Source organism: Ambystoma mexicanum, chromosome 3p (assembly GCF_040938575.1).
Source record: "Ambystoma mexicanum isolate Mex_15411 chromosome 3p, UKY_AmexF1_1, whole genome shotgun sequence".
Taxonomy (NCBI): Eukaryota; Metazoa; Chordata; class Amphibia; order Caudata; family Ambystomatidae; genus Ambystoma; species Ambystoma mexicanum.
In genome coordinates, this window is record NC_090925.1 from 1,265,192,626 (window position 1) to 1,265,213,940 (window position 21,315).

General features: G+C 48.8%; 1 long non-coding RNA gene across 1 annotated transcript in view; it reads left to right on the forward strand.

Annotated features, from left to right (window-relative positions):
• The window catches only part of LOC138581438 (uncharacterized), a 167,107-nt gene that overhangs the window by 134,033 nt on the left and 11,759 nt on the right, over positions 1–21,315 (forward strand). The gene's annotated exons all lie outside the window — the stretch shown is intronic.

The window sequence follows — 21,315 nt, forward strand, 5'->3', positions numbered from 1 at the left end:
TCTAGAAATCAAAATTGCGAAGGGGAGTAGGAAAAAAGGGGGGCGAAAATTGAACAACGAGGGCAGGGCAGTCACAGTGGCACATCAAATAGGGGTCACAAACTGTTTCACCAGACATATTTTACCTAGCTGGTCAAAAAACGTAGTCAGGTTGCAAGTTCAACATTTTTTATTTTTTTTGGAACGATTCACGAATTTGCGTGTCATCCTTGCGCCCAAGTTCAACATTTTTGAGAAAATATTTTTCATCAAGTTAATAAATATACACCATAAAAAGTTAACTACGTTTTATCAGCATCTGTTATTCTAGCTTTAAAACAATTGATGGGAGGGGGCGCTAGAGAGCCTGCGAAAGATGGCCCCGGACTAGTGGAGCTCCGGCCACTGATAGAGAGGAGAAGCTGCTAATACCCCTTAGAATGTGATAAGTGCAAAAAAAAGAAGGAATATGCAGCCTGCAACCAAACAGACCACAGAGGTGTAGGAATCAACAAAATCGGAACAGCAGAACCAAAGAATTCCAGAGCCCCAGTGTCAGGCGAACCGCAGCCCGCCAAAACCGTTGGCCGCAGGAGGCGGGCTAAGGAGTAGGTCGCGGGTGCCAGCCCAACTCACCACAACGTAGCAAAGGGAAGCGAGCTGGGGACGCCAACCAACCAGGGCTCACCCCGAAACGGTCCAGGAGTGCGCATGAGGGCGCAGAGAAACAATCCCAACGCGGATGTTGAAACAAACACCGGAGCAAGCCAGCGGAAGCAAGGCGGGATGGGGAGCCTCAGGCAATGACTACAACTGCCCACAGCAGTCCAGGAAGGGCAGCACGCACTAAGCCAAGCGCCAAGGAGGCCCGGGGCACAGCAGACAGCAAGCGGCACCGCTGCGGGCGCGCGCAGCCCCACAGGTGCCTCAACCTTCACTGACAGACAGTGTGGCAGTACGAGACTCCCGGGCTGTACGAAGGCCCTCATTGAAGTAAGCGTGGTGTGGAGGGTGAGGTGGGGTTGCAGAGGGGGGCAACAACAGCGAGCAATGCCAGGTAGCCCCTTGCAATCAAGACCCGCTGCCAAAGCGGATACCCCCCCGGAACCCCCCTACCGGCCCTTCCCTTCAAAAAACCCCAGCCCCTCAGCGGGAGGAAGACAAAGGGAAGTGGACCCTGATATTGTAGCGCGCACGCCACAGACACATCCAGCAGCCTGCCGCGGGGAAGCCCGGGCCGTGTATCTCAACAGCAGAGACAGAATACTGGGGCGCCATACCAAGAAGAAAACCAAGGTGCATCTGAGGGCCCAAGCCTCACTGACCCACTAACAAGCTGCAAACCAAACGGGGCACGTCGACAACGCAGGGGGATATCCACCCCGGTGTCAAGAATCTGTCACAGGCCCACCCTTATGTCCGGCGTCTGCGCCGTCCTACTCCTCCCCTTACTCCACTTACACTGCAGAGCATCAATAAACTAAAAGTTTCTCGCAGGCATTATTGGGTTAAGGAAATCACCAGCTCCCGAAGGAGACAGAAACAGCTGATGCGGCTACGTGCACATTGGCGGTTGCCATGGCATTTGGGGGAAAGACGGAGAGACACATTCACAGTCGGTCACCTGATGCGCTAGAAATCACGTGGCTGGTTACCCCGGCAACCAGCATAAATGAACGCCCGGCGCAGAGATTCAGTGCTTCTCAGCTGTGTCACCCGGCCGGCGCGTAGCATTTTTGTTCTTGCTGTCTGCTTACCTTGATAACCTGGATTTCTGGACCTCAGCAACACTCTTGGCTACTGCTATTGAATCTTCCTGACAAAACCCACGCTGTTTTGCCCATCTGGATTACCCGTGCCTTTTGACCTTGGAACTGACTCTTGGATACTGCTTTTGGATTTGCCCTGACTATGCTCACGTCGCCTTGCCCTGCAGCTCACCCCTAGTTTTGACAATTGGAACTGCTCTTTGGATTGAATTTTGGGCTCATCTTCACAGCACCTTGTTTTGAACTGCCTGGGTGATTACAAGGCTCTGGACACATCACCTCAGGGGATGGCATTCCTTCCACTGATATCAGTACCGCAGTAGTAGAGGGTTTTTTCTACTCCTTTACTACAGGGGTTCCATCCTTCCTTCTACTACAGAACCTGTCCTTGGCTTCCAAGTGGTAGGTATGGTTCCTATTAGCGCACCGTCTGTTCTGACCATTGCATTCTGTTAACCTGCATTATCTTCCCTTTGCAGCTACCTGGGGACCCGGTGCTGTTGTTCCAGACACCTGTGGTCTCAAAGATTGGTCAGCGAGTGTGTTATTCTCTCTGACTGGTACTTGGGAACAGAGGTATTTTTAGTCCACACAGTAACTCACGTCTTGACACCCGGGCAGCACCTGAGAATTGGGAGGCCCCTGCACAGGACTACCACTGGGCCATAATAGTGTACCACAACAAGCCACCACACAGCCCGAATAAGGCAGGCAAAGACGTTGCAGCCCCCCCACTACTGGAGAAGGGCCAAGGCCCCTGCTAAGTGTAGGGCCCACATAGGTGGCTTAGGGACTTTGCAGGCCGGACACCATTGGACTGCACACAACAGTCCCAGGAACACCCCAGAGGGCCGAACGGTCGCCTCAAAACAACAGCGGCCACAACATAGCGGGAGCAGACACCACCAACCGAGGAACCCAAGGGTGGAAGAGATCGTGCTATAGGGTGCCAGAGTGGACATACCACACGGCAGGGGGCGTTGAACCCCACAGCACTACAATCGGGCCCCTCCCGACAGGCTGTTCAACACGGCGGTAGCAAAGATCCTGGGGGAGAACTCTAGTTGGGCACAGCAATTCAGCCCGTTAAAGCACAGTCTGCAAGAGTAATCTACACCAAAGTGAAGCGTGAGCACGGAAACCCGCGCCACACCACCAGGGCGAGTGCCTCAGGGGTTGCACACAAGCCGGCCCGAAAGGGATGCACAAGGAATGCCAGAACCTAAATTTGGAGGACCCAACTGACCCCACACAACAAAGCCTGCTAAGAAGGTCCAGCCGAAAAAAGTCAGAGCTGGATGTGCAGACCCAGCTCCAGACTATACTTTCAGAAATTAGAATAACAAGGCAGCGGATGCAAGAGATGAACACCGCCGTACTGGATATCAAGAGAGACCTGCAGGACATACAGACCCGCCTCGCGGCCCAGGCAGAGATAATCACGGACAATGAGCAGCGAATCAGCACCGTAGAAGATAACTAGACGTCCATGGCTGCAGACTTAGACAGGGCCATCCGGAGCGGTGCAACGACTGGGAGACTAAATTGACGACCAAGAAAACTGCTCCTGAGGCAATAACTTGCGGGAGGTGGGCCTCCCAGAGAACCATGAAGGGCCCAGCATAGAGACATATATCTACAGCTTCCTCCACGACGCCCTGAAGATCGAAAATGCACAGGAGCTCACTATTGAGAGGGTGCACAGAGCGCCAAAAACCTCCTCCGAACGAGCGCCCGAGGATAAGAACTATGCATATGCTCAATTTCCAACATAAAATGTTCATTCTCAAAGCATACAGAACGGCAACCCCCAACAAAGTGGCAGGGAACGACATAAGGATCGATGACTACTCTATGGAAGTCTCGAGACGACGCAAGAGCTTCAACCCGATCTTTGAGGCACTACAGGCCGCGGTGCACAAACACTACTTAAAATTCCCAGCAATGTGGTGCATCCAGCTAGATAAGCAATGGCACACTTACGACGACCCAGAAATGGTGCGGCACTTTCTCCAACAACGCGACCTTGTTACAACAGACTTTGAAAAAGCACCCTGAGATGCCCAACGGTGGGACAACCACCCTCTACCCTACCAAGAGAAGCAGCAAGCAAATTGAAAATGGCATAGGGGAGGCAGGAAGCCAAGGGGATGGGGAACACTCACAGATAGCAGATTGGAGACTGCAGGATACCACACAAAGCATCCCCTCAGAGGGCAAGCCTGGGGGCTCCGATCAGCAAACATAATGGGAAACCCCGAATCCGACTCACTCATGGAAATTTCCTTCAGGACCAACGATAGAAGAAGGCCGGACCTAGGGCAGCGGCTCAGATCCAGTCAAGGCTGCCAGCGCCTCGACAGGAGCAAATTACTGTGCGTAATGCCCCAAGTGGGGCACACCAGGACGGGCCGGCGACCAGCTGGTCCACCGACATCCCTGGCCCCCCGCAAGGGCACAGCGGCCATGTGTTGGGCACTGGCGGTTAGATGGGCCAGCCCAACGTTATGTTTACAGTTCTGTTTCAAGGGTTACGTGTGGCTCACGTCCGAGCCTAAATGTGTGTTGTGCTCACAATTACAGGCTAGGCCAATACCCCCCTAAAATAGGCCCAGGAAAAGGGAAACATCACGGCACCCAGCAAAGACATAGCGCAAGTCTACCCAGAGGAATCACGTAATGGCTCCTATCTGTCACGCCGCGCGCCCGCTCGCGGGCGTCACTCACCTGTCCTGGGGTCCCTGGTCCACGGCCGCAGCGGTCTCCTCCTTCATTGAGGCTGTACCCGCGGTGGCGTCTCTCCTCACGCCGACCCGCGGTTCGGATGGGCGCCGTGGACGCCGCCATCTTGCGAGGATCTGCGCATGCGCGGATCGTCAGTACTCGACGTCCCGCGCATGCGCAGTGTCGGAACATGCGTTCCAAGCCTCGCTTTGACCCCGGGCCATAAAGGCACCGCATGCACAGGGACAGCGCGTCTCAACGCGGTTGTTACTGTGTATGCGCTGCTGGAGTCCTGGCGCTCGTTTTCCAGCACTCCAGTTCCCTGTTCTACCTTTTTCTACCTAGTCCTGCCTCATTTCCTTATTTCCTTCTTGCTTCCTGGTCCTCCTACCCTTTCTTCCCTGTATTGCTGGTCCCTTGCATGTCCCTGCTTTAGGGTAGGAGAGGTCCTGTCTGGGTTCCTAGTTGAAGTAGGGATCTCCCTGTCAGTACTGCTTTTCCTTGCAGTCTGTTCTCCTTTGCCTGTCTTGTGCCCTGCCGGTACCTGTGCCTTACTGCCTTTTTGGAAGTCCAGTGTTCAGCCCTGTAATCATCGGTGTCTTCATCAAGCCTTCTCAGCCAGTGGAAACACTGTCCCGACGTCACGCAAATTCTGAGAAGTGCCACCCGTGGCATTGAGAGTTGGTTCAGTGCCGTCCTGTCTTATATTGTCAGGAGGGGATTGGGCTAATTTCTCGCGCTACCCATTCATCGGCCATCGATACATCGACATACTGGCAACCTCAACTCCACGGTCTACAGGAAGAAGAGGTAACCCACGATCTCGTGAAGATTCATTTAACACTATCACACTAGTGACGCTTAACATACAGGGATTGGGCCACCCAATCAAAAGGAGGAGAATGTTCAATAAAATGCAGGCTCTCCAGGGGGATATAGTGTTCCTCCAAGAAACCTACCTCAGGGTGTCACAATCAAGGAAACTGCAATAGGGATGGGTGGGCACAGCGATTCACTCGCCACAACATGGGAAGCGGGGAGTCTCCATTCTCATAAGTTAAAGGGTCCCTTTTCTGGTAAAGGGCAGAAATGTGTTGGCTCAGGGCCTCCTTCACCAACACCCCATTGCACTTCTCAACATATATGCCCCTACCACAGACACCCCATAATTCTACACTCGCGCATTCGCAGCATTCGCCCAATACATAGGCAACCTAACAATAATAGGGGGAGACTTCAATATAGCCCTAGATCCCCTCCTCGACCGCAAAGGCATGGCCACGGGACATTCCAGCCCGCTGAAGAAGCAGGCAGCTCTCCATTCCCTAATGGCAGATCTCCACTTGGTGGACATCTGGAGAACTATGCATGGGCAAGATCAAAATGTCACCTTCTACTCACACCCACATGATAGTTACTTGCGCCTAGACTACTGGCTAACCCCAACCAACACAGCCCACAGAGTCTCAGAATGCACAATCCTCCTGACCACCCTGTCGGACCATGCCCCGGTACTACTGAAGATTACCCTCCCAGACACTGCAAGCAGACCCCCCACATGGCGACTGCATCTGCGCATGCTATAATATCCTGACCTTATAAATCAGCTAGCAGATGACACTGAAGGGTTCTGGGAACTCAACTTAGTGCAAAACTACACAGCATATGATTGTGGGAACGCCATCAAATCCTACACGAGGGGCCAATTCATATCGCGCTGGGAGCATAAGCGCAAGACATGGGGGAAACCAAAACCTGGCTGACAGCAGAACTCCAAAGGGTGGAAAAGTGCCACAAAGAAACTAGAGATAAACAACTACGGCCGCAGCTAAGCAAACTAAGGGCCAAGATAAGACAGGTAACCGCAGACAGGTCTTAGAAATCTTACACCAATTGGTCGCAGGCATACTATGCTGATGGCGACAAGCCAATGAGGCTGCTGGCCCTAGCCCTAAAGCAAAGACAGGCCGCACAAGCCATCACCGCGATCAGGGATGATGAAGGGAAATTGCTGGTGGGCAATGACAAAATCAATGCAAGATTTGCAGAATTTTATAAGGACCTATATCTAGCATCAAACGCTTAGACCATAAGAGACATAGAATCCTTCCTAGATTCAATCGTGATACCAAAGATCCCGCTAGACCACAGGGCAGCACTGGATGCTCGCATTACGGCAGCTGGAATTACAAGCGCAATAGCAGCACTGTCCGCCGGGAAAGCCCCGGGCCCAGACAGGATTCACATAGACTTCTACAAAAGCATGGGTGGGGAGGTGGCGCACAGACTTGAGGAAGTGTTCATTGAAGCACTCTCCCGGGGCCAACTGCCCCACTCAATGCTGGTGGCTAATATTATAGTGTTTCCTAAAGGTGGGAGGGACCCTGAACTTTGCTGCTCATATAGACCAATATCTTTGATAAACGGGGATGCAAAATCCTGGCAAAGTGCTTGCCGTGGTGCATTGAAGATAGCCTTCCCTATATAGTACATAAGGATCAAACAGGGTTAATTCGAGTAATAACGTCAGCCGGCTACTACATCTAATAGCCGGGGATACGGATCCAGAAGATATGATACTAGCTGTCGACGCAGAGAAGGCGTTCGACAAGCTACAGTGGGAATTTATTTTCAGGGGCCTGCCCCAATACAGCTTCGCCGCACGCCTTGTCCAGCTAATAAAATTGCTACATACCGGCCCGACCGCCTCAGTGGTAACCAACGGGATCACATCCCCGGCATCCGACTTACAATCAGGCACAAGACAGAGGTGTCTCCTCTCACCCCTCCTTTACGCCCTCTCTATAGAGCCGGTGGCGATCAAGCTTTGGGGGGATGACGGATGGGCAGGCATACAACATGGCGGAGAGGAACACTGCGTGCCCCTCTACACCGATGATATGCTGCTCTACATTAGTAACGGCCCCACCTCACTACCGCATAGCCGTGCAGTACTTCTAGAGATTGGGCCAATGGCAGGATATCTCATCAAATGGAGCAAGTCAGAGGTCATGTGTTACGCTCACCTGGCTCCCACAGAGGCGTCGATCTGGACTGGACTGCTGCGGTCTCCACCAATGTGACGCGTAGGGCCGAGATGACGGACTGGACTGGCCCACCTAGCTTCGTTTGCGTGGCCCGTAGGAATATTCTTCTGCAAATGGAGAAAGGGAATGAACCACCCGTGGAGTTGAGCGTAAATCCCCCCTCTCCGCTGTTCTCCCCACTGATCACATTGGATGTCCCCTCTTATAGTCTCACCTGATGATTTGAAAAGATGAGCTCTCCATCCTGCATTGAGCGCAGGGGCGCGTAGATAACCAGTTGCTTCACTGGCTCGAAGGAATTGGTGAGTTCCAGGGCAATATTGACTCCGATATTCCTGGCAAGACGCCGTAAGTATGTAGTTCGTAAGAGTTCAAATGCCTGACTTTCACTCTTGTCCGATTCCTTGCAGGTTGCAGCTTGACCCTACTGAAGAGTTCCTTGTGGCAACCAGTAATGTTCTGGTAAGGATTTGTATTATCCAACACAGTTCGATAAAATAATGTCCAGATGTAACCTGTTGCTTTCTCCCTTATTCAGGAGCTGAGAGAAAGTATGAAGTCTCGGGGAACAATGCCTCTGGCGGTAAAATCAGGTAAGTCTTTTGTGATGGGGAGGGTTCCCCTTGTTAGTCCCTTGTTTCACCTTGCTGTCCTTTTGTTTCCCCTTAGGGGCCGGGGTTTGGCTAGGATGCAGTGGAAGCTGTGCCGACCCGTGAAGAAGAATAGTACCCCCGGTGGTGAAATCAGGTAAGTCTATGGGGGGTATTCCTCTGTGTATTCCCTTGGCTCACCTTGCTGTTCTTGTCTTCTCCTTAGGTGCCGGAGTGCGGCGGGAACATGCAGGAGGATGCGGTGAAATGTGAAGATGCTGCGAAGGCCGGTGAGTTCAGCGCGGCGCTGCAGCAGGCGAGGAGACGCGCATAAAATAACTTCTTTCTTCCAGCTCGAAGGCGTGATGTATCGGGAATTCAGGTAAGGATCAAAGTTATTGCTCTTGTTCTAACCTTTTCTCCTTCTTTCTCCCTTTTTCTAGGAGCTCCAAACTCGAGGCGGGCGTGGCAGAAGACTGGATGCAGACTTGCAGGCACGGTGAGCGTCACGCTGCTGGATGCAGAATAACGCGAAGCGTGTGCTGCTCTTCGGGCGTGGTTTAAATAGCCTCCAAAGTAGTCTCAGGTAAGTATTCCTCCCCAGCCCCACCTGAGTAAAAAAAATAGTCCCTAGGTAAAATAGTCCCTTCCAAGCCTCGTTTAGCTTGGAGCTCTTGCAGCATGGTCTGCATCAGGTACGTTTGCAGCATGGTCTGCATCAGGTAAGTTTTAATCTATGAGCCTGGCGCCTATGGTGCCAGGACTGACTCTCCATATGAGCCTGGCGCAATAGGCGCCAGGACTGCACCCAAATAGCCCCTAGCGGGAGTTGTTGGGCTTGCTTGGGGTAACTTGATGCCTGCTTCCGGGGGTGCTGGACTTGGTCTGGGACCCGGGGGTAGGCATCATGAAAGCATGCCCCTACGCCGTGACATCTGATGGGACCCTGGGGGGGGTGTCCCTGTTCATTCTACAGATGCAGCACATCAAATATCTGGGCATAAATGTAAGCACCTCCCTAGACGAACTTCGGGACCTAAACTACCCACAAACCCTCAAAAACATCTGTAACGACTTGCTGAGATGGGATGCTCTGCCCCTATCCCTGACCGGAAGGATAAACGCACTGAAAATGAACTCGTTCCCCAAACTGACCATTTATCACAATGATGATCCCAGTCAGCCCATCGCACTCCTCACTGAAGAATCGAGACAAAGCTGTGGCTATATTTATCTGGCGGGAGAAGAAGGCACGTATCCGCCTCCCAATACTACAGGTGGGTAAGACAAATGGAGAGCTTGTGGCGCTGTCTCTGTGAGCCTATCACCAAGCGGCCCGGGTCTGCTGGATGAAGCGCTGGCTAGACACATCAGATGAATCAAGCTGGAGGGCAATGAAAATTGCTCTACTTCAACCGCTAACCCAAATCGAAATCATGTCCACCCCCCCCCAATAAACCTCTGGCAAACATCAAAAAACACCCTATCACAGGGCCAACTATCTCCCAGCGGCACAAGCTGAGGGCTAAACAGGGGGTTCCAATTCAAAATGCGGCAATATGGTCCAGCGTGTGGGCTATTTTCTCGTACAGAGTAGTGCAGAAAGTACACCACAAACAAGAGAAGGACTGGGCAGACATACGGTTGATGGACATAAGCCAGGAAGGAACGCTCATGCACTTTTGGGCTGCACGCACTAAGCTGGCCTCGAAGACAGACACTGGCTGACATGCCACATGATACAAGCCACGATACACAGCCACACAACACTACACTCCCGCCTCCTGGCCCCAGCCCCTTGCAAGGGGGAGATGGGGCAGCGCTTACATTCTTTCCCACACTTCTATCAGATGGCGATCCCACAAAATCTAAACAGGAATAACATACTAGCGAGGGCATGGCCCGAAGATCTAGGAATCCATATCAACACATCTGAAATCCTTCAATATTTCACAGCTATACCACTAGTCTCAGGGAATCTCAAAAACAGAGATCCAATATAAAACCATACAGCGACTATAGCACACCCCGGCCAAACTCAATAAGATGGGGGTTCCCACGTGCAACTGTGACGGCTTGAACCTTGAGAAGGGCACCTTGGGGATGGAGGGAGTGAAGAGTGAGGAGGAGGCCAAGGAAAAAGGAGAACACACGTGGTGGGGTGCCAACTTAAGCTCGGATAATGACACTGCTTCACTAAACCCTAACGCGAGCAACTTGCACATTCCACAACTAGAAATAGAGCCGACTGCGAGTAATTGCTCACCCCGAGAGGAGGGGAGGAGAAGAAACCCCGAGGCCGTGATTCGGACACAGCCAAGCAATGAAGGAAACGGCCTGAAGCTTCCCTGTGCGCCGCAGCAAGAACAGCCGGCGTATATGCAGACGATACGCCACAGCATCCATGAGGAATGTGGCCAACAGCTGCTCTATAAGCAGAAAGGGATAGAACGTCTGGGGGCTGTTTGGACGGCCCGCCAACACACAGCCACGGCTCAGGGAAGGGCAGAGAAACTCATGAGTTGCCGCAAGAACAGCGATTAGCCAGCACATATTAAAAAACCCACAAACAAGGAAAACGAAAGTACACTCCAAAGTCCTTACCTCGAGGCACGCGGGTGGAGGGCATCATGGAGACCGGCCTCAAGGAAGGAAGGGGGCGGGGCTTTGGGGGTTTATCAAGGCTTAGCTGGGTAGAAGTCTCTGATTGGCCCAGAAGTGATCAGCCCCTATATAACCCAGAGAGAGATGCAGGACTAATGGTGAATTTTCCACTTCTTTGCAGAACCACATGGGAAGCGAAGCAGCAGGAACCTCTTACCGGTGGGCTTACGAGGACTAAAACCAGATTTAGTCCATGTTCCACAAGGAAGCCTACAAGGACTATATCCCAGGCACTAAGAAGGAGTACTTAGAAGCCTGACTGGGAAGATTAATTTTCTTTATTTTTATTATAGTCTTCCTGCCATATTTTGAAGTTGTTCAAAAGTCAATAAAGACTAATTTTTGTTACATCAAGCTGACTTGTTGGAGTGAACCCTCACAAATTTGGTGGCAGCGGTGGGATCGGAGAACGCCTTGGAGGCAATCATAAAAGCTCTCACCGATGGACAGCAACAGCTACAGCAATTAATACAAGTGCAGTCACATCAAGCCCAGACTGACAGACAGGCTCTGCAGCAGGCGTTGCAACTACAGGCGGCAACCCAAGATGCCATCAAACAGATAACGGAGACGATTACTGCGACCAGGGGTGCTTCCATAGCCCCTACAAATGTGTTACAAATATTCCAACAAGGAGAAGACCCTGGGTATTTTTTCACAAACTTCGAAAGGGTGGTGAGAAATTCACAATGGCCAGTGGACAAATGGGGCCATTTCATCGCTCCCCTCCTAAAAGGCCCCATGCAAGGGGCATATCAGGCTGCTAACCCTGCAGGAGATGCCACATATGATGACATCAAGAAAACCATTCTAGAAAGGATGGGAGTGGACGAAGAAGCCTACAGGTCCAGGTTACGTGAATACCGACTATGAAATGGCGAAATGCCAAGACAATTATATTACAGAATCCATGATCTAAGCGACAAACGGTTAAAACCAGCCTCAAGTTCAGTGCAAGAAATAATGGACAAAATCAAACTGGAACAGTTTGTAGAAGCCCTACCAATGGCAATGCAACGCTGGGTACGGCAACACCACCGACCAACTCTGGCGGAGGCCATTGACATTGATTCTGCTTTCCAAAAAGCAGGCCCAAACCACTTGATATCTACAGACTTTCCGAAACCAGTACCCAGAGTATCAGTACCCACAGAGAACAAGAGTGGTCGCACCGAAGCAAAAAGCCCTACATGGCCCACCACTAACAGACAGCCACAATGCTTTCACTGCAGAGAATGGGGGCACATAGCCAGGTTTTGCCCGAGGAAGCCAAAAGCCGAACCAATGGAAATTGGATGTGTCCAGTCCAGAGACTTCAGAAGAAGGAGGGATCCCTATCTTGTAGACGTGCGAGTAGATGGAACACCCAGACAAGGTCTTCTTGATTCCGGAAGTGAACAGATGGCCATAAGACCGGAAGTAAGTGATCTTGAAGGGGTGGGGAAACATCCTATGCAAATTAAATGTGTACATGGGGACACAAAAATGTATCCTACAAAGGAAGTAGATCTGGAGGTCAAAGGGGTTAACACAAGAATGAGGGTCGCCATAATGCCACACTTGCCAGCCCAGGTATTGGGGACAGATCTACCTTCATTTGGGGAATGTGTTAATGAAGCAGAGTGGTTAAAAGGTGCCCCACATGCCCAGAGTGAGCTTGAACCAAGTGCGAGTAATCACCTAAAGAAAACAAGAAGGGAAGTGAGAGAAGAAAAGAAACAATGGGGAGAAAGAAGTCAGATAATAGGGGTAATCGATTGGTTACCGGAAGATGGCATGAAACAATTTCGGAGTGAACGATTGAGCGATCCTTCCTTGAAGTATGCCAGAGAACAGGCCAGGGCTGATAGAGATACAGGAACAGCATACCCTTGGTTCAAATCAAAAAAGGCTCATTTATAGAGTAACCACGGAACCAAATAGAGGAGAAATAGAACAATTACTAGTGCCACTGAGTTACAGAACAACAGTGATAAGACTGGCGCATGATGATGTATCGGGGGGCCACCTGGGTAAAGAAAAAACTCAAAAAAAGTTGTTAAAAAGTTTCTTTTGGCCAGGGGTGTACAAGGAAGTGACCAAATACTGCGAGGAGTGCCCAGTATGTCAGAAAACCAACCCACATAAACCACAAAAAGCTCTGTTATGTCCGATGCCCCTTATAAAAGAACCCTTCAACAGGATTGCTACGGACCTGGGTGGCCCTTTGGAACCAAATAGTCACGGACATAAATATATCCGGGTTCTGGTTGATTATGCCACCAGATATCCGGAGGCCTTTCCTATGAGAAGCATAAGCGCCCAACAGGTGTGTCAACAATTGGTTCAATTTTTTTCCAGAGTTGGTTTGCCTAGTGAAATAGTGACAGAGCAAGGCCGCAATTTTGTATCCGGAATAATGCAAAAGGTGTGCGAACAGTTACGTATTAAACACATAGTTACTTCCATCTACCACCCCCAGACGGATGGACTAGTGGAGAGATACAATAAAACAATCAAAGCCATGCTCAAAAAAATAATAGCCCCGTCTGGAAAAGATTGGGACCGTGTACTTCCGTGGGACTTTATGGTCCTGAGGGACACCCCACAGTCATCCACGGGGTTCTCCCCATTTGGCCTTTTGTTCGGGCATAAACCCAAAACAATACTAGATATTGCAAAGAAGGAGTAGGAAGGACAAGAGGAAGAAAACAATCTAATGGATTATGTGATCAAAATGAAAGAACACCTCTCGAGACTAAGAGAGTTGGCCAGAGATAACCTTGGGAGAGCACAGTTGTCTCAAGCGAAGTATTATAACCAAAATGCAAGGGTGAGGACCTTCAAAGTTGGTGAAAAGGTTTTGGGTTTGTTGCCCGACTCTTCAAACAAAATGCTGGCTCAGTGGAGGGGGGCATACACAATCACAGCCAAAGTCGGTCCAGTGAACTACCAGGTGGAACAACCAGAAAGGAAGGAGAAACAACAAATCTATCATATTAACCTTCTAAAAAAATGGAGAGAAACCGACTCTGACAACCGGGAGATGAATCACTTACAGATTACAAGAACAGATACAGCCTTCCAGGCTGTCAACTGGGGATCTCAACTCAGTCAAGAAGAAAGAAAAGAATTGGAAAAAGTCCTGGAGCCCCTAGCACATGTATTCTCATTCTATCCAGGGAAGACGTCTCTTGTGGAGCACAAGATCAGCACAGATCCATGCCAAACGGTGAGAGTGAGACCTTACAGACTACCAGAATCAAAAAGAGCAGCCATACAAGCCGAGGTGGAGGAAATGCTGCGCCTAGGGGTGATTAAGCTATCCACCAGTCACTGGTCATCACCAATTGTATTAGTCCCTAAACCTGATGGGTCTACCAGGTTCTGTATGGATTACAGAAAACTCAACACCATATCAACCTTTCAAGCGTACCCCATGCCAAGGATTGACGAGCTAATAGAACAACTAGGCACGACCCAGTACATCAGTACAATAGATCTAATGAAGGGCTACTGGCAGATCCCGTTGCGCGAAGAAGATAAATTGAAAACAGCGTTTTCTAAGCCAACGGGTTTATACCAGTTAACAGTACTACCTTTTGGTCTACATGGTGCCCCAGCAACTTTTCAGGCATTGATGAATAAAATACTGGTTACACACACAAAGTACAGCTCAGCTTATCTGGACGATATTATTGTGTTCAGCAGAACATGGGAGGAACACAAGGATCATTTGGTGAAAGTAATTACCTCCTTAGGAACAGCAGGTTACACATAAACCCAAAGAAAACTATCCTCGCAGCACAAGAAACTAAATACCTGGGATACCAGGTTGGCGGCGGGATCATCAAACCACAAGTAGACAAGGTGGAGGCCATCATGCGGTTACCTATGTCCAGCAACAGAAAACAAATAAGAGCATTCTTAGGGTTCGTAAGTTACTACAGAAGATTTATCCCTATGTTGTCTACCATTGCGGGACCCTTAACCGAGGCCCTTAAATCCAATTATAAGAGTAACGTGGTACAAGACATTCAGGCAATAGAGACCTTCAAAACCCTGAAAACCCTCATGTCCTCTCTACCAATCCTAAAGTGTCTGGACTTCAAAAAAACATTTTTTGTACAGACAGATGCATCTAGAACAGGGCTAGGCGCTGTGCTGTACAAGGAACCGAAGAGGACTTGGTGCCAATATAATTTATTAGTAGAAAACCTCTACCCCATGAGATGGCGTATTCCACTTTGGAAAAAGAGTGTCTGGCCATCAAATGGGCCATTGAAACCCTAAGATACTATCTGTTAGGAAGGTCTTTCATGGTATTCACTGACCACACTCCTCTACAATGGCTGGCCACTCATAAAGATTCCAATCAGAGAGTCCTCAGATGGTTCCTCACGCTACAGGCGTTCTTGTTCAAAACAGTACATAAACCTTCATCATTTCAGATTGTACCTGATTATCTGTCCCGGAGCATGGACCGGCCTGAGCGGCTTGATTCCTCGGGGGGGGTGTGTGCGACGGCTTGAACCCTGAGAAGGGCGCCGTGGGGACGGAGGGAGTGAAGAGTGAGGAGGAGACCAAGGAAAAAGGAGAACACACGTGTTGGGGTGCCGACTTAAGCTCGGGTAAATACACTGCTTCACTAAACCCTAACGCGAGCAACTTGCACATTCCACAACTAGAAACAGAGCCGACTGCGAGTAATTGCTCACCCCGAGAGGAGGGAAGGAGAGGAAAACCTGAGGCCGTGACTCGGACACAGCCAAGCAATGAAGGAAACGGGCTGAAGCTTCCCTGTGTGGCGCAGCAAGAACGGCCGGCGTATATGCAGACGACACGCCGCAGCCTCCATGAGGAATGCAGCCAACAGCTGCTCTATAAGCGGAAAGGGAAAGAACGTCTGGGGGCTGTTCGGACAGCCCGCCGACACACAGCCACGGCTCAGGGAAGGGCAGAGAAACCCTATGAGTTGCCGCAAGAACGGCGATTAGCCAGCACATATAAAAACCCACAAACAAACAAAACGAAAGTACACGCCAAAGTCCTTACCTCACGGCACGCGGGTGGAGGGCATCATGGCTACCGGCCAAAGGAAGGAAGGGGGTGGGGATTGGGGGGGTTTATCAAGGCTTAGCTGGGTAGAAGTCTCTGATTGGCCCAGAAGTGATCAGCCCCTATAGAACCCAGAGAGAGATGTAGGACTAATGGTGAATTTTCCACTTCTTTACAGAACCGCATGGGAAGCGAAGCAGCAGGAGCCTCTTACCGGTGGGCTTACGAGGACTAAAACCAGATTTAGTCCAGATTCCACAAGGAAGCCTACAAGGATTATATCCCAGGCACTAAGAAGGAGTACTTGGAAGCCTGACTGGGAAGATTAATTTTCTTTATTTTTATTATAGTCTTCCTGCCATATTTTGAAGTTGTTCAAAAGTGAATAAAGACAAATTTTTGTTACATCAAGCTGTCTTGTCGGAGTGATCCCTCACAGCAACGTATGCTGGAGGGGCTGTGGGGCACTGGGTACAATGGGACATGTTTTATGGCAATGCTCACACATCTCCCCCTATTGGCGCGGAGTTCACAAGCAAATTGGAGCAATTGAGGGGGCAGATGTAGCTTTTTCTCCTGAGGTGCTATTGGGGGCAGACTCTGTCGAATGGCACACAGACACCCTAGTTCGCAAACTCATTAGCCTCATTCTGTTCTCCGCAAGGAAACTCCTCATCATCCTTTGGAAAGCTAAGATGCCACCATCTGCGATAGCACATGCCAAACTCCTCTCAAAGACATGTCAACTAGAAGGTGCATCCTTTACGAGACAATCAATGCGAAATCCTGCTAGAGCATCCAGATTTCGTGAAATAATTGACCCATATATATAGACGACTGTGGCGGGGGAGGAGATATAGCATTATGCTGGGAAGGACCTTACATTAACCTTGGAGACAAGCAAGGATCGACAAGAGAACCACGGACCTCCCCATGCATAAGGGCTCAGAGACTGGAATACACGTGAACACACACAGTGTTGGGACAGGGGGTCAGTGGGAGTTACTTGAACTCAGGGGAGGGAATGTTGAGACGGGTGATCTGGTTTTGCAGTAAGCACATGCACGCACTGCCCCTGGGAGTCAGGGAAGCGATAAGACGCTTAATTTGATTTTGTATCACGTGTGTTATGTTATTTAACCAATAAAAAGATGTTTGAAAAAAAATAAACAAATGATGGAAAATACTGATTTTCCATACTAACGTATGTCAAAATTCTATTAAAGAAACTGAGGCAAAGGATTATACTTTCTCTCTTTACTTGAAAATCGAGCAGCACAAAAAACTGTTAAAAACCATATAAACATTACACATTAAAAACTACTTTCCCTAGTCTTTTGTGTGTAGTCCATTTTTGATATGTCAACAAAACCATGTGTCCTTTTATAACCAATCTCGTTGCTGTTTATCTTCCTCTACATTTCTGTATCCTTCCTCTTTCTTTGTCTGTCTCCATCTTTAACTTCTGCGCTCCAACCGGTATACACTACATTAATCCTTGTCCTTCTCTGTCCCTGTTCATGTTCCTGTATTCTTCACCTCCGTTGCTGTAGAGTAATCAAACAACAAGCTGAGGCTAGCTGTGATAGGGTGGGTAATCGTTATGTCGCCACAAGCTTCACAACTTTAGTAACTCTTATGTCATTTGCCTTATATGTCTGTCACATTTCTCATAGCAAATATGCATCACATGTCACAAATTCTACATAACAATTATGCAGGTGGGATAATCCTTCGCCTCCTTGTCTTTAATAGAATCTTGACTTTCTATAATGTTAGTATGGAAATTAGTATTCTATGTACATCTGCAATTCTGATATACAGACCCCCATGCCTAATATCAACATTTGAGGAAGATATCTCTCCTTAATAGGAATACTAAACTGGGATCTCAAATAATGCTGCTGGGAGCCTTAATGACACTAACGATGACAACACAACCTCGATAGCTAACACTATCACTGAGCCAGGCTTCTCCCATCACATCACCAACCCGACGCACAACAAAGGCAAAACCTTGCACTGGCTATCAGATCTAAACTGCAACACCAAGATCATCTCTAACACACCTTGCGCCTGGTATGACCACCATATCATCTCATTCTCCATTCAGGACAGCCAGCACGCTAACTCCAACAATACACAAGCACCACCTGCACTCACCAGAAATAATCGTAATATCACAGTTGAGAAATGATTGCCATTATTACAACCCATCATTAATCAACCTAAAACCACGAGTATGGACGCATCCTCTCTTGTCAAACTGTACAATCACACACTACTCCAGACCCCAGACAAAGTAGCTCCGTTAAAAATGTGCAAAGAAAAACCACAAGCTCCCCTCAATAAATGGTTCACATCTGACTCAAAAGCCTTACGCAGCATTAAAAGAACCACAGAATCAGATTGGAAAAAATGTGTATTTTGTATTTGTATTTTATTGAATTTATATAGCGTTTTACTCCAAAAACCCTGCAGACCTGAACAAAGAAAAATATATAAAGGCCTCCAACAATTACAAAACAGCCATTTTACAAACTAAAAGTGACACCTACAATGACAGGATTATGAACGCTAAATCAGGACCTAAGGAGCTGTTCTCTATCCTCAAAGAACTTGAATCTCTGTCACAACCGATAGAATCTTGAATCAAAGACAAGACCTGGTGCACCAATATACAAAAACCGCTACTTGATGAAAAAATATCTCCTACAAACCAAAATAGAATCAAAAAAGCTTACAGTGCCAACCAGTATACATTTCACCAAGCCTCCTGACCCACCATCCAAACATCGCAAACCTTTTGAGTTTGCCCCGCTTACCAGCAGTGAAGAAGAAGGCATTATAATAACCCTTAAACCATGAAGATGCCAAGGAGTTTCGTGCCCTGCAACAGTTATTAAAGATGTGGCAAAAGAGTTAGCACTGTTCATCACCTCTCTAAGAAATGCCTCCTTCAAAACATGCACAGTACTAACCAACCTTAAAGATGCCTGGGTCCTACCACTTCTTAAAAAACCTAGCCTAGACCCGAACATTCCTACTAATTAGAGGCCGATAACTACAGTACCTTTTTTATTGAAAATCCTGCATAGGGCGGCATACCTACAAATACAAAGCCACCTAGAAACCAACAATCTTTTAGGCCTTGGACAATCAGGCTTCAGACCAGGTCATGGTACTGAATCAGCCCTGATAGTCTTTAAAAATCCAAATGGACGAATTAAAGGACAAAGGAAACACAGCCCTCCTTCTCCTGCTGGACCTATCAGCGGCCTTTGACTTAGTAGATCATCACCAACCACCTAAGCTCAGCAGCCTCTTTCTCAGCAAATGCTGCAGCCTGGATGCAGTCTTTCCTCGCTGACAGGACTATGAGGGTCTTTGCACCGACCACGGCAGCAGAACCTGCCCCAGTCTCTTGCGGAGTACCGCAGGGCTCTTGCGTCTCCCCTACCCTATATAATATCTTCACTAAGATATTCGACCATTTAGATGATTTGGCTGTCACCTACACTAACTATGCGGATGACACCCAAATCCTCATCCCTATGACACAGACTCTAAACTCCTCAAAGAAATATACTCAAATATTCAGGCATGGATGGCCATCCACGGCCTCTGCCTGAATGACGACAAGACTGAGCAACTCCTTATAGGATCTCAGAGCCACCTCAATAAACTAGAGAACTTATTCAAAACCTTCAATATCGATGGCAACATAATTAAAGTTTCGAAGGAAGTCAAAACACTTGGCATCTATCTGTCATGAACCGAGGCGACTGGCAATTGCTGCCGCATTGGCGGCTGCTCCACCGGCTGCGCTGCCATTAATGCTTCCATTACGTTGTTTGGAACGTGATCTACTGGTCTAATGGTTACCAACATGGCCGCCGTTGGGTGGTACTTAGCATCTTCACTCCCAGCGGTCGGCACGTTGCAACCGTTACGCCGTGTGTTGTTCCTCGTTGGTTAAAACACTCGTTTTCCTTTCCTCGCTTCGTCCCGAAGTACTTCTCTCTCTTTCTTTTTCTTGGCTTCATTTACTACCCTTTCCTTTTGTGATGCCACCCTGGCTGATTTCCTCGCACCGTCTCTATATTGCTATTCTTGAGCTACGCTTACCTCGGCTTATCTGTTTCCTCCTTACCTCCTCTCTCTGCTTGATTTGCTGTCTCTGCTAGGGCTTGGTCCTCTCCTACCTCGCTCAGCAGCTACTCACCCCACACTCGGCAGGCAACCCATCCTGACGGTCCTATTGGGTCTCCTGTGCTTCCTACCGGCTTGTCTTTTCTCCAGTTGGGACCTACGGATTCCGCTTACCCACGGGCCGGCTTACTGGAATCCTGGACTACGGATTTCACAGTACCACGCTCAGAAGACATCAGGTTGCTCTCTACACCTTCAATTCCTTCAAAGGGGTTTTTCTTTAAGCTTTCAGCTTTTTTCCCCTTGTTCACCGGCCTTTCCCCGGGATAGGAGCCACAGGTCTGCAGCTTACAGACAGCCACTGTGGCTTCTACCCCAGGCAGGCACATTCCACCAAAAAAGGAGAAGGATTATCTCGCCCGGAGACATCTACAGCAAGACGACTTTGAACCAAACAGCTCAGGTGAGGAGGAAGGCGAAGGGAGTGGGTTGGAAGAACACTGAAAGCTGGACGCTAGCTTGACTCTAATCTCCCCCTTACCAAGCAAGTTAATGCAACAGCATCGGCAACAGCCTACACTTCTAAATTGATCAATGCCTGCAGACCATTTTTGTCCACTAACAGCTGCATTACCTGGGTGAGAGCACTTATTCTATCAAAACTTTACACTATACCTAGGTACTAACAAACGTAATGTGAAAAAATGACAAGTGCTTCAAAACAAATCTCTTAGAGAGGCATTGAACATCCTGAAAGCCAACCATATTTCCTCAGCTAGATGCAACGCCCATTGGCTTCAAGTGCAGGACAGAATCCCCTTCAAAATGCTAGCCATTACTCACAAATGCCTGTCAAACTCTGCTTCCAAATTCACCAGAAATCAATCCAACAGGCCTATGTGTTCCTCTCATACACACTCATTAAATATTCCCAGATTCAAGCTTTAAAAAGCAGGGGGCAACAGCTTCCCAGTACTAGCGGCAAAACTTTGGAACTCCCTTCACAGCCATTACAGCAGAACCTTCCTTCTGGATTTTTAGGAAAAGAGTGAAAACTTGACTTTTTGTATAGGACCATTAAGGTGCCTGTCATTCAGATTTGCTATGGTATCCTTACAAAATACATGCCTATGTACAAATTCTCGCTTGATGTCATGCTTTCCATTTCTGTCTATATTTGATTGTAAGCAGATTGATTGTAATTACACTGTACTCCTAAGCAATGCACACAGATACCTTTGGGTTAGTTGCGCTTTATAAATAAATAAATACATAAATATGTCAAAATCAGAGGCTCAGAATGTGCCTGTTAAAAGCCTACCTAACACCAAAGCAGACATCTCCTCTATTGGT